The sequence below is a fragment of the Anopheles ziemanni genome, chromosome 2 (assembly GCF_943734765.1).
Source record: "Anopheles ziemanni chromosome 2, idAnoZiCoDA_A2_x.2, whole genome shotgun sequence".
Taxonomy (NCBI): domain Eukaryota; kingdom Metazoa; phylum Arthropoda; class Insecta; order Diptera; family Culicidae; genus Anopheles; species Anopheles ziemanni.
Genome location: NC_080705.1, coordinates 44,080,053 through 44,094,450, shown reverse-complemented (window position 1 = coordinate 44,094,450; position 14,398 = coordinate 44,080,053).

The window sequence follows — 14,398 nt, the reverse complement described above, 5'->3', positions numbered from 1 at the left end:
CGATAGGGTTCATCTCCTAGCGTTCGCGATTGCAATATCTATCGATATAGCAACTGCTCGACAAATTTGTTCGCGTTTGGCAGCCGTTTTATCCACTGATATATCGATAGATAACTTTCAACGTTCGCGATTGCTAAGTGAACCAAGTATCCCGAAAATGAACACTTGTTGGTCGATATACCATATCGATCGATAGAGAAAAACGTATCCGATAGCTCCCTTTGAATGAAACTGTGTCTGCAGATTTCCGCTTTGCTTTGTTTTATTTTCCGGCAAAGTAACCATCGATAATCAAAGTAACCATCGACTACTAAAAACTCGCTCATCAAATCGTTCACCCGATCAGAGCGCAACCAAAATTTTCCCTTCATCTTTAGTATCCTTAAGCTGGATTTAAACGTTACATATTAATCTGTGCAGATCTTTGACGTCTACAGATTTCCTTTGTTCTCTCGTACCCATCGTCTGTCAAACATAATAACAACAACAATAAACAACAATAATAAACAACAATAAACATCCCTCGAGATATCCCGAATATCTCGGGGATGTTGGAAAGAGCTAAGGAAAAGCTGTAGACGTCAAAGATCTGCACAGATTAATATGTAACGTCTACGGCTTGCTTTAGGAACGCATGGGAATAACCGGTATTTTTCAGTGCATCTCACTTTCGCGCTTGCTTCACTCGTTCGTTGCTATATTGCTATCTAAGCGTAAGAAAAGCGTGAGATCAGTGCATCTCGCTTACGTGTTCGCTTCACTCAATCGTGCTATCTAATAGAACCACTCAGTTACTGGAGTTTGTATAGCGGATGTGACCCCTCAAATGAAAAGTCCTTTCAAAACACACAACTTTGTTCTACAATAGATCTTTTCATATTTTCTAGTTTTTGAGAAAACTAATTGAGTGGAAAAGAGACAGCACTCTACCGGGAACAAGGTGAATAAACTTCGATTACTAAAAAGCCAAAATCTGCCTATTTGTTAATAACTATTGATTCTTTCAACCGATTTTCGTGATTGACCCCTTAAAAGAAAGGTCTTTTCAAGACGCGCATTTGTGTTAAAGGTAGATGTTACCGTACTTTCTTGTTTTTGATAAAAACCACACCTGGAAAAGGTACATCAGGTTGTTTGGAAATTTAGGTTAAAAAAGCCAATTCTCGGATAAGTTGTTAGTTCCTTGACCGATTTCCTCAAATGACCCCTCAAATGAAAGGTCTTTGCAAGACTCGTAATTTTGTCTCAAGGAACATATTACGTTTTATCCATCTTTTCTAGTTTTTCTACCAGCTCTCGTCGAGAGAAGATAGGACAATTTCCTCTCCGCGAGACTAAATTTGGTTACGCACACATTTGCATTTGTTGCACCAACACATGCGCGGTGCGTGTACAGACACAACGTGTCGCCCGACCGGTTTACCGGTACAGCGTTTGAAGGTCATTTGCTAGAATAAGACCCGCTGTCGGAAAGGTCGTCCAATTGAATATTTAAAATACGTTAGATATATTGTAATGGACGCAAAGGACCAGCTTACTTACCTGTCGCTGCAATCTAGCTTTAATTACATTATATCAGCCATGTCTGAGGCGCTATTTGTGAAGAATGTTATCAGAAACTCAAACATGTTCGTTCCGCGATAAAGTCCCCGCCGGGAAAGTGCGGAAAAACATCAAACGGACTTGCTTCACTGTTTCAGTGACCCACGGTGGATTCAATTTGAATGATAACGCTGTCATAATTGTTTTTGAAACATAATAAATGCTACTCTTCTTGGAATAAACTCGGGTAAATCAGTTATAGTCTGCATATTCCCAAAAAGGACTAGATTGTTCGTGTTGTTTGAATACAATTAGAAGAATAATGTCAACTATATTGATATTCTTATGTAAATCATTCATTGAATTAAACACATCATATGCAAAATCTGCATTAGATGAGCATATGACGGATTGGGATTCGGATTCGGAGATCCGGATCTCAGAATGGATTTGAATCGAAAGAATCGAAAGATTCAAATCCCTGTAGGGATTCAGTTTCCCCATCACTACTTCGATCTTTTTCATTCCGTTCTAGCCGGTTGTAAATGATGTGCTCTGCGATTGCATACATTTTGGCGTTGATATCGGCAAAACCGGTTTATCACACTTTCATGTCCATTGCATACATGTCTGTTAAGTTTTTTTTTCAAAAATATTGCATAGATATTGATTTGTACTTTCTATCGAAAATGAATAATTTTTTTCCGAGTTTTGCAATAAATTAGCGGGAATTGGGACAATGTTAACGATAATGCGCTGAGCTCATACGATCCTTCCTTTTTCTTTTACTCTTTTGTGTGACCACTGCGATCTCCATTTTACATGATAACATTTTGTTCGAAATCGATTGAGATTAGATCTTACCGTAACAACAAATAATAAACCAATTGTATACGCAGCTTAACAACAATCAAAGACCATGGATGCTAAGGTTGTGAATTTATTAGTTGGTTATGAAACCTGATTTTTTTTACAAATAATCAATTAATTGTAAGGTCCTATTTGATGCTAACGCGGTAAAACATATTTACAAAAATTAACGTTTTTTTCATGATAAAACAACTATTTTTCAGGAATTTTACTCTACAACATATGTTTGCATAAGGGAAAATAGAAGAAATTATTCGTTCAAAATTAACACTGCTTTGAATTTTATTCGGAAATAAGACGGAATTTGTGACTGAAATGTTGTAAAATGCCAACAACACTTACAGTCCAGTGTATTTTCGATAGGCAGGATCAATTAAATGTAATGCATTAAAGTACCAATTTAATGGTCTGGTTTAACAAATTGGCCAATTAAGAATGGCTGAACCAATACTATGGTTGACTTCGGTTCATATAAACGTGGGCGTTAGAAGATTGTTATTTCAACCTTTTCATCTCAATTCTTATCTCCACTACCGGGCAAATGTTGTTCTATTTTACCCAATTCGACTTGCATCAACCCGATCGCATCTGTTCTCTTTCACGACAAACATGCGCATGCAATCGTCAACTCTCGATGTCTTACAAGAAGGCTTTAAGGCTGAAACGGCGAGGAAACAAACGCCTATCAATACTGCGGGAAACAAGTGAGCAACAAAAAAAAACAACACCGCACAAACAAGCAACAGCCAACGAATCCCACAGCATCAAACGGCGCACAGCACAACGGTCTCCACGTTGTCTGGCGCGGCCCGAGCCAATGTTCGGCAAATGAACAAGGAAATATTTACATATCTTATACAATCACCCATTAAAATGTTAGATTTTAACAAGCAACAGCAAATCATTTCTCTCCGATCGTTAGTTTTAAGTGCAAAATTAGCATTTTCAATAAATCTTCAATCAGGCGCGCGGTTTCAACCCTCGCCACCCTCGCACACACCCCTCTCCACCTTCTCCAACTGGACACACTTACGGCTCGAGCTCGTGTCTGTGGTCAAGCCCCTTACGCGAGCCTCACCCAAGCTGAAGGGGGCAACTGCGGAGGGGAGACAACGAGACGTAGTCGAACTCGAACCTGCGCTGGTATTGTACGAAACCGACTTCTCCTTCTTCTTCTTCGTCTTCTGCTGCCTCCCGCCATTGACTTTGGTCCTCGATGTCCCATTTGCGCCTTGCGCCTCCATCTTGCGACCTTACAAAATGAACGCAAATAGCGCAGTTTATCTTCACCACTACAGGTGCCCATTCCAGTGCCACCACCGCTTATCCCCTGCGCCACATCCCCCCTACCCACGGCTTTGCCCGGTAAAGCCCGCACCGGGTGACTTGCGCGAAAGGCATTTCGAGCCGGTCGCCTGGGAGGCGCTGGATTTTCACGTTGTCGTTTAAATTAGAAAACAAACATATCGGTTTTTATTTACAATTCAAATACCGTCCCTTACCACCCCCACCGAGGGGTGCGCCACCGATGCCGATGACGATCCTCGCAAGTTCGCTCGCTTTGGGATGCCTTACCTTGCCGCCTTGCAGCCGTGATGGTGGGATCGTGCTGGGCTTAGTCGGTGTAGTCCTCTCTTGGGGGAATTTCATGGGGGCCCCCGACTGGAGCGGCAAAACCGCACAGGCCAACGCAGCCAGACCTGGAGGAGTCACTTTCGGGTTCGGTACGATCAAACCTGTTCTGCATACGATGCCGGCCACGACTGCTTTAACGGCCCGCACTGTTGCCTGGTCCGAATCGATTCGATTGACGATCGATTCGCACGGAGTGGCTTCTTGTGTCGTGGAAAAGTTTTATAATCTTCCCCAGAACAATTGATTTACGGGTTGTGAGGTGAGATTTTATTATCAATATTTTTTTTTATGTAATTCGGTAAGTATACAAACACTTTTTTCTGACGCACAGTTGGTAAATATATGAGAATTTTCGTAAATTAAATGTAAACTGACTAAATAACAATTAAACAGCAATGTTATTTTTGATATGCACGAAAGAATCACAGTATATCGACTTTCTCGACTTTTTCTGAAATCAGATAGCTTTATTTTCAAATAAAATCCTTAGCATAGAGCTAGCGAGATTTTTCAATATTTAAAATGGGCTTTATTCCTTTATTTCATCAATTCACCTTCCCTCCATACTTTCATTATTTTTGTGAAGTTTTGCTTTGAAATACGATGAGATATGTTCCCTCATAATAAATATTGTTTCATCATTGTACGCATTATCATTCTTGAACGATTCGGTTTCCTAATAACTTCAATTAGAATAGAATTCATGTAGCAAGTAATTGAATATCTTAAAAGAGCGGCTTAAGATTTGCATGATTTTTAATACATTCGCAATGCATAAAAAAGCCCGTTGAACGTTCCCACTTGCAAAATTGCCAAATGCCAGAAATAGCAATAGTTATCTAAGATCGTCTTAATCTCTTTCGTTTAGAAATATTGTTTAGTGATTAATCGCAAACATTTTTCTGAAACACACGTTTACGAGGTAAATAAGGAATACCATCCTCTGCAACTGGATACTTTTTTACTACATTCAAATAGCAGTTGTAAGCTAAAGCTGGTTTCGGAAGAATCTCACGGTGAAAAAACTTCTCGTCATGGTGGATCGGCCGGCGCGCCTCGTGACATCGGTCGGCGAAGAAGATTCCTGTCGGTGCTCATTTCAAATTCAAAGTGGATTCTGCAGGATTGTTCGAACACTGTTAATTGGTAAATAAATTTATTGGCAACGACGACGACGACGACGACGTTGATGGTAGCGCATGCAAAAATGGAAAAGAAACGAGACACAACGCTGCAACACTCCAACGCGTGCCTTCGTGCGAGTGAGAAGGAGCGCTGGCAAAATCTCCTTGGCACGAAAGCCAGCTGCGAGCCTGGCCCTCTCCGTGCGGAGAAAACGCGCGGCCCACGTCACCGACGACAACAACGAACGAAGACGAATGACTGCAATAGATCAGGAATTTTACGGCGACATTTTGTCTAGTGGCTCCACGGTGAGCCCCTATCGATGTTCGTTCGGCCGTGCGTTGGTTCCCACGTCCAGGGGAAACACCGCGAAGCCGACGAAGGTTGATGCTGACCACCAACACCCATATCATCGAGCAGGGAACGGAGCGGTCGAGCGGACCACCGGGGGGCCGGGTGGCTTGAAACAAAACACGCCATCCAATAAAATGCAAATCCGGTGACCCTATTGCGCGTCGATCGCGGAATAAATAAGCAATCGGGCGAAAATTCCCCCATCGGGCGAAAGGTGGTCCCCGAAGGCCTATCAGGAGGGCCCCGCGAGGAAGGTCAACATAACAACTCTCGACCGCAACAGAGCCACTCAGTCTCGCATGAACCAAACACCAGGCTTAGTGCCATCTTCGATGCAAGGATACTTCCCGGGAAGCGGGCGCAGAATGCATCAAAACATCTAGCGGCTTGTTTGTCGCCATTCGCTGTTTATTCGATGGACAAGTGTGACCGATGGACCGGGCCTCCTTGGGACCGAGAAGAGCTCGTACCTAGAAGTGGCTCTTTATTGACTGATTGATCTGGCGATTATAGACTCTAGCAATGGGAGGAATGCAGCAACGAACGAGCAACAACTTCCGACGCAGGCAGATGGCAACAAACTAATCGGCGACCATCCGCTAACTGTCCTTACGTAATCCGTAATTTCCAGTTTGACAAGAAGCAACAATTTGCCAAGTGGTAAAGATGCATCGGTTGATCATTCGACTGGTTTGCGCAAGGCATTTATAATCAATCCATATCTGAATCTATTAGCATGCAGATTTGTGATGAAAGGCATGTCAAATATGACAGGAGTAAAATTATTCAATTAGAAGAAAATTCCATTATATGTGGTAAATATTCAGCGGTAAGAATTGAATTTAAATAATACATGAAATACAAGCATCGCGCTGTCGCAACAATGTCAAAACATGCGTACTTGATGTAGTAATATTTTTTAGTATCTTCCTACTCCGTGAAATCTATCAATTTTTCGTTAAAAGCAAAATAAAGAGTAGCATTTCTTTTAAATTAAAAAAAAAAAACAAAAAACATCCAGCTTTTCCGGGAACCACGTGACTAGAGATTATTTAAAGCCAGACGGCGTCAAGTGGTAAATAACCCAGGTACTTTATGTTGCTTTTGAAGCTTGTTACAGTATATTTAAAATGTTTTGGGGTCCCTTAACTCCCATAGAACGCCATATCGTGGCTGAAAACTAGGATTTGATAAAAGTCGCTGTTCTTCCTGTCAAGACATCCGACGAATGGAGAAGTGAAGTGAAGAACACATCATAAAGAGTACGATTCAGTGGTTTGGACAAATCTGGCCACAGTAAATCATGCGCAAAAACATTTTCATTTAAAGGTAGGACCTACTCCAACCTATACGATGGACTATAGTCCAAACGAAGTCGCATTTGGTAATGAACGCCTCACATCAACTGAAAAACATCGTTACACGATTGGTTTTGTCGATTATGGCTAAAGTTTCGGCCAAGGACGGTAAGGCCGCTTTACTGGACGTCGTAATATATTTTAAAAGTACTTTAAAGATGAAACTTTACAATAAATTTTATTTCATTCAATTAGTTTGGTTAACTTTTTATCACCGATGAAAGTTTGTCTATTTTTATGAATGCAAACGTTACTATTAGTTTTGAGTAAACATGACGATAATAAATCCGATCTCTTTGTTTGAGAATGGATGAATTTTCTTAAATGGTGGTGCGAAAGTGACCGATCACGGTAAACATCAGTAATCTTTCATGCAGTGGTTGGTCTACTCATTAAAATTGAGACGGATTAAACATCATTGGATAAATTTGAGGCGTCTTACGTAATCGATCGCACATGAACGAGTTCTACTTCAATCTTAACCTCGGTTCTGTTTTCCGTACATTACATTTTGTGGAAAATGATTACGATTGGCTAGCAAACAACATTGAAGAGTTCGACTGTCTAGGATCATAAGCTCTTTGAGTGTTGCTGCGGTCAACTATGTTTGCTCCTCGTTATGAATAATTTCGGTAGCATTGTGGATGTTTAAAAAAACACAATCGCAATTAGATCTCACTTTTTATCATCGAAAAAGGTATTAAGCGCGGCTTCTTATACAGCTGATATAGACATTAACTAATAGCGGGTAAACTTGACAGAATTTTTTGTCAAGTTGAACATTACTACTATTGCATAACTGGTCTCCCAGTTCACTAAATCTAAGATAAATATAGATAACTAGGTGATTGAACGTAAACAAGAGCTAGTGTCAGAGCAATTCATGTAGCAAGTAATAAGCAATTGTGTCAACCAAACCTGACAATTATCTGTACTTGTTCCTTGTAGCCATAAAGTTTGTGAAATCATTATACTAACAATTACAATGTTATGCACTTAACAGATACGGTTCAATTCTTTTAGAGAATAAATTTTTGAAACAGAATTTTCTTCCACTTAGTGTAGACTTTCATAGGATCACTATAATGTGATCATTGTGAGGTATATTGAGCGAATCAAACAAAAATGAATTTATATGCTAGTCTCTTTGGTGCTTCCTATCCTTCCCCGACGGCGGTACGTCCAAAATCATTACCCACCAATTCATGCCAATCGATTTGGGAAATTGCGGTGCAGCCAACAATCAATGAACCAATCAACCAATAAAAGGGCGCCTCCCGCGCACTCGCGTAAATCAATCCGACTGATCTTTCCACCTTCTTCTCTTTCTCACAACGATTCGTATTGCGAACCAAAAAGGGTGCAAATTAAATGGCGAACACGCGAAACCGCGATCGTACAAATCGGGACGGGAGACGTTCCGCACCGTAATGCAATCAAATTGATTTGTTCTGCCAAATTTGGAGCGGAAAATGTGGTGTGATAATTGAGCATAAGCACCGTCCGACTGCCGGCTGCTTTGGGTAGGTGTCGGGGCGAAGAACTGTGGTGGGCAGCGAAGGAATAGAGGAGAAGGTACGGGGTATGGAGGAGATCGTAAGGAGATAAATAAATAAAGCTGCCCACCCGTGCGTGCACATCGTCCGCAAAAGGGCTGCAAACCATCAATTCCATAAAAAGCCAGTCGAAACTGCGCCCAGTGGAATCGGAATCGAATCAATCCTGGGGCGCAACGGGAACGCTTGGAAGACGACGGGCAAGGGCTAAGGTGTTGCTGTGTTCTTCGTGCGATGAGTAGCGCAATGAAAAGACAGAATTGGAGCGTTTTGGCGCACCGCGACCGATCCCGACGGAATTGAAACGGGGCGGAAAAAAAGAAGAAAAGGACGTGCAATCGGTGCATGCCATCAGATCAGGAAGCTTTTGCGAGGTGGAGCAGCGGTTTCGCCTAAAACGGAGCGCAACTCAAGCCGGGGCTGCTGGGAAAACCGGCGCGGGTGGGTGGCCGAGTCGAGGCAGAGTCGGATGCAGCATCGGTGCACCTCAAATAAGGAAGGTTGCATTGCGCGGCTGAAAAAAGGCGTCCGTGATTGCACCGCATTGCAATGCGCTCCGGCGAAGGTGCGAACATTGTATTGACAGCAATTTGCAAAATTAAGACATCGAAACGAGCCGATTCGAGGCGGGTGGCGTTGGACGGAGAAAACAAAAACACATAAAACTGTGGGGGGGGAAACGATTGATTAGCTCGCCGTGGCGCAGTTGTCACGGAGTTGGTGAAATAATGACTCAATTTTTGCCATGATTGATGCGAACTGGGAAGTAATTGTATCCCGTTTACTTTTTTCTCTTGCTCTATCCTTCTCTCTTTGCCTTTCTTCTTTAAATGGCGCTTATTGCACACGCGTGTTAGCGTTTATCTGACTACGTTGTAAGTAAATGAACGTAGTAATTGAATGATAAAATGAGTTTGTTTTGTGCTAACGGAGACACTATGCGTGACAATTGAGATTTGTTGATCGGTTGATGACATAAACCGTATGTTTTGCTCAGGATGTTTCGTTTCACAAAAGATTCTTAAAGTATTTAGCTTTTTATTCAATTAATTTGTACGGACAAAATTTTGTTTTTTAATTTCAAATTCAAACCGAAATGAGAAAATTTATCATTCCATAATCAACTAAGGAGCAATTTTCTATTTGTTTAAGACAGTTTGCCAAAGTGACTGATTCAAGACGTGAAAATTAATTTTACAACAGTCTCATCTAGCAAACAAAACAACTTACTCCACCTATGCAAAGCAAGACGGCCAGGCAATTCCTTCTGAAAATAATTAAATAAATAAATAAAACTATGCACTGCAACAGAAATCAGAAAGGTGATATCACAAGAAACAGATAAAGATTAACGGATATGTCGAAAATTTAAAAAAACACTTATTGAAAACCTAAAGTTGTACAAATGGTTTGAGGATCAATTTTAGAAGCGAACTATGGATCGTCAATTTTACATGTTTTTTTAGTTGAGAAGTGAAATTTGACTCCAGCTCCCCTTGATTTTACGAATAGCTGACCAGCAACCTATAATGAACTCACTAAAAAGTATCCTAAAAAAGGCTATTATATATTAAAGAAAATATTTTAAATTTAGTACTGCAAAATGAGAGTTTTATACACAAATATGAAACGATCCATTGTTTTGATTATTGCAGATTGTTACAAGGTCATGTTCAATAAACCACAAAACTTTAATTGGACACCGCTCTCGATGCAGTTATGCTTTTCTGCAATTTTTCGAAATGTCATGATGTTGTTTATCAAACTAATTTTTTTAAGTGGCACAATATCCCCCAGGCCAGATTGGATAGAGATTGGATCCGACATATCTGGCTTGGTGGTTACTATTCTATCGAATCGGCATTGTATTGTTTTCACTTGCAAAAAAAACGTACAAAATAAATCTAAAAACAATAAACGGGTTATGACGACGGCGATATTTTGCCGAACGAAGAACCGTTTATGTAGCAGTACTTGTTTTAAATATTTCAAACGTAGTTTGACCTTCCTTTATTATGGATCAATCAGTCCTTATATGGGACTCGAAAAATATATCAGCACGAACAAATTTAAATTTAGGACAATCATCAACTTAGTTCGATCGAAGAATGTTCGCAACGTTAGGTACGTTTGGAATAAAATAAAAAAATCCGCCATCTTGAGAATTCTAGCCACACAGAATTCTTTTCCCTACCAAGCACGATTCTGAGAACCGATTGCGATATCGGAAACCTCGAACATTACGAAGCTTTCAGGGTGAACGAAAACCAAAATGCATTAACCAGGGCCACGATGGTGGTCGTCCGAACAGACTCCATGTGAACCAACTCAAACTGCCCTTAGGGCCCCTTAGACTTTCCGGTTCCCTCCATCGGTCGGCTATAAAACCGTTCGGGATTTGATTCGATGTTTGATCCCATCGGTGCATTCGGTTCTTCCACGATGAGTCACACACTCGTCACTGCAAGGCAGAACCAAAAAGTCAATCTATGGCTATCATTTGCTTCACTTTCACCTCCGTCACCGTTGGCGCCCCATCGAGTGGCGGTCAAACACCAAAGAGCCAACCGGTCGGTGGTCCGCGGGGTGGTCGGGTATGGACATCCGGTCGGCGAGTGACCGTTTTGTCCCTTCTGCCAAGGATACCGAGCGAGCAAAATGGAAGCCGGAAGGCAGGAGCAAAGCAAAAAAGGGCAGCTAATGGCAAACACCGAAAAAACAAACGCAAACGAAACCGTGCCCGATCGGGCAGGACCTCACATAAAAACCATCAAACCCTTGACCGAGCGGTTGGTGATGGCGTTTCGATACACTTAATTTATGATTAGCTCGTTTCCTTCGGCAGGACCGAAATGACTTTCGAAAAACAATAAAAAGAACATTTCAAACGCCGCGTTTTTGGGAGTAAGTTTCGGCTCGGTGGCGGAAGAGCAAGAATGATAGACCAAACAAGCAAAAGGTCGTGCTGGCATGAATGAGTCGAGTGCGAAGGTGGACCACGGAGCTTGACGAGTGTTTCGATTAGACAAAAAAACCGCTTTGTGCCATTGCACAAAGCAAAACCGACTGAGCGTGCAGGAACGGACGGGGAGGATGATGGAAAATATAGAGTAAATTATATACCCCAGGATACGTCAATTGGCCCAACAACTGCAACCACTTGGCGAGAAGGAACGACCCAAAAGCCGGCCTGCGATCGGTAGGGACTTGAGGATGAGTGACTTTGTTTCGCTTCGTTTTCCATTCTTTGTGCGCCACGGTGATGATGTGATGCGATGGTGAGATAAGGGCCGGCCATCCCGTTCTCGGGACCGGGACCTTCCGGGCAGTCTTCAACCCTGGGGGCCCGCCCGGAACGTCACTCCAGGTCCGTAATCGGTCCGGGGACGCGAAGCATCCTCGACCCGCAACGGTCCCCGATGCTTTCGTCAACGTTCGACACGTTCCGCCCTCGAACTTGGCCGAACACATGCGCAGCTAGTGCGGAATGATCGGATTGCGAAGATGGATTGCCGGTTATTGGCAGAAGACCGGAGAAGGGCCAAGATTTGGGTTGAAGATTCGGTTTTCTAACTACCCTCCCATTTTGCGCTGTTCGCCGGAAAGCGTGTTCCAGTTCGATTCGGGCTTGGGTTAAGTTATTTCGGTGTGGGTCAGTTGACTTTATGAAGGTTATTAAATTGAAGGAAAACTATAACTACAGAAAAAAAGGTCTCACGAAATAAAATAGAGCACATAAAATGTCGGTAAAACAATAGAAGTTGTGCCCCAAGTTTTACGAGGACGATAGTGGCCGTTCGATTTGTGTTTTTAAAAAGCTTTCCAAAATTTATGTTTGTTTTATAGGTAGCCTTAAAAAAGTTTTTGAATTTCACCGTTACTTTTATGTAATAATTTTTTCCGGTGTTCTGTTTTGATAAAGGTTCGCCGGTTGTTACAATTGATAACAACATTAACTCTCTTTCTAAATACACCATTTTATGTTTTGAAAGATGGGTTTCATTTCAAGCACTATTTATGACATTTATTTATTTCAATACAAACGGTTTTTCCTCATTACATTACTAAGTGTTTTTCATGTTATTTAACAATTTAACTTTATTAATTGCGATATGAATGCATTTCATTTTCGCTCAAAACTATGATTTCGTACCAACTTTTGCGTCCTTCTGAATGCGCTTCGACGTGTCCATGATAAAATACCGCTTCAACTCTCGAATTCTCGTTATCCCGTTAGAACTCGGATAGGCCTGCTATAAAAAAGCTTCCCAAGAAAGACCACCTGCAAAACGGTCGCAGATGCAACGCGCGGTGGGACAATTAAGGCGGGCGTATAATGTTCCCAATTACAGGACTTTTCACTTAGGCTCGCATCAGGACACATGTCAGATCACGCTGCGACGGATGTTACTGCATGTGCCCTAATCCAATCGATACACAAACACACACACACACGCCCAATGTTGGGACAGGAAGTTTTCGCATTCCTTTGAAATTGATTCCTGGATGGTTCGATGCATCGATCCTGGTAGGAATCGAAGGGTCTCGAGCTGCTTATCTCGTACCGTTAGCGGAAGGGCACGGAATTTAGGACCTCACCGACGATGTACAATCGAAAGGTGTTGCGAGCGATGGCATGAGGATGGCGCATGTTTTCGCCCCGAGAGCCGATCGTTGTCCCGAGGGAAATAGAGTGGAGTGCAGATAAGATCTTCATCTCGGGTTTTAGAACACCGGCCGTGATTTATGACCTTGCCGAAGTGTCGAAGCGCCGGGGGAAAAGCGCCGAGGGTCAAGGGATCAGTCACGCCGACTATTGATTGAAGGGCCGTTTCAGGTTGTGGCAGAGTAGCATGATAGCATACAATGTTGAATGCATCCAGTAGAACCGTATGCCGAACAAATAATTCAAGTAGGGCAATGTGAATCATAAGTAGGTTTTCGATTTTCTTCTGCTTTTGGCTGTAATGTTATTTTAACAGGCTTTCCTGTGCAGCACGGATGCAAAATCATTTTGACATTTTAAGTGCGGAGTTCACTATAATTAAAATTCTATCTGAAACGAAATAGAGTAAACACCTAATTCATTCGTTCATGTTATGCAGAAGTTGATTAATAAATCACATAGTAAATAAAATTGTAGAGTGGAGAAGATAGAAACGCTATCGTACTAGGGAAGTGCTCCTATAGTGGTGCTAGTACCAGTAGTGGATGTAGTGGAATAAAATTCTAGCTCTATGACGAAATAAATGCAATGGAGATATTTGTTCTTCTATGAAATGTTCTTTGATCTTCTGCGGAGTGTTCAAAAGATAAACCTTCCCATTCCGTAATAAATTAAGGCTCCAAAATAAATATTTTCCAAACAGGTTGTACTAATATGCTCGATTTCTTAAGAATTTATCAAGTATGCCATGATTTCCTTAAGGCTATAAATCACTGTAAAATGCATTGGTTTATGAGAGGTCTATGAGGCCAATGCATTGGTCTATGACCAAAACAATACATTCGCTTATGAGTATTTGGCTGTTCTGTTTAAAATATGCTTCAAATATATATAAATATATTCAGTCATTTCCAAGTACTACTACCACTATAGAAACCCGATACCACAACTATACGCACCATACCACCATTATAGGAGCAACCAACTCGGAAGATATATGCGCTTTTTTTCGTATATTTTTAATGGTTTACGGTGAAAATAGGTGTTTTCCAGAAGAAAAGTCGTGTTTCGATCATAATTAGTACAAATATGTAAAACATTGTGTTTCATAACACTTACAAATTACATCATATTGTTAGTTACATTACTAAGTGCACCACTATTGGTACCGTTACCTTATACGTCTGTATTGTGTAACACTGAAAAACTTATCGTTTATCTGAAATGATTTTTGTTAATAATTTAATCATTTTGGGCACTATATTTCCATGTTCATGCCAATTTCCTTCTTC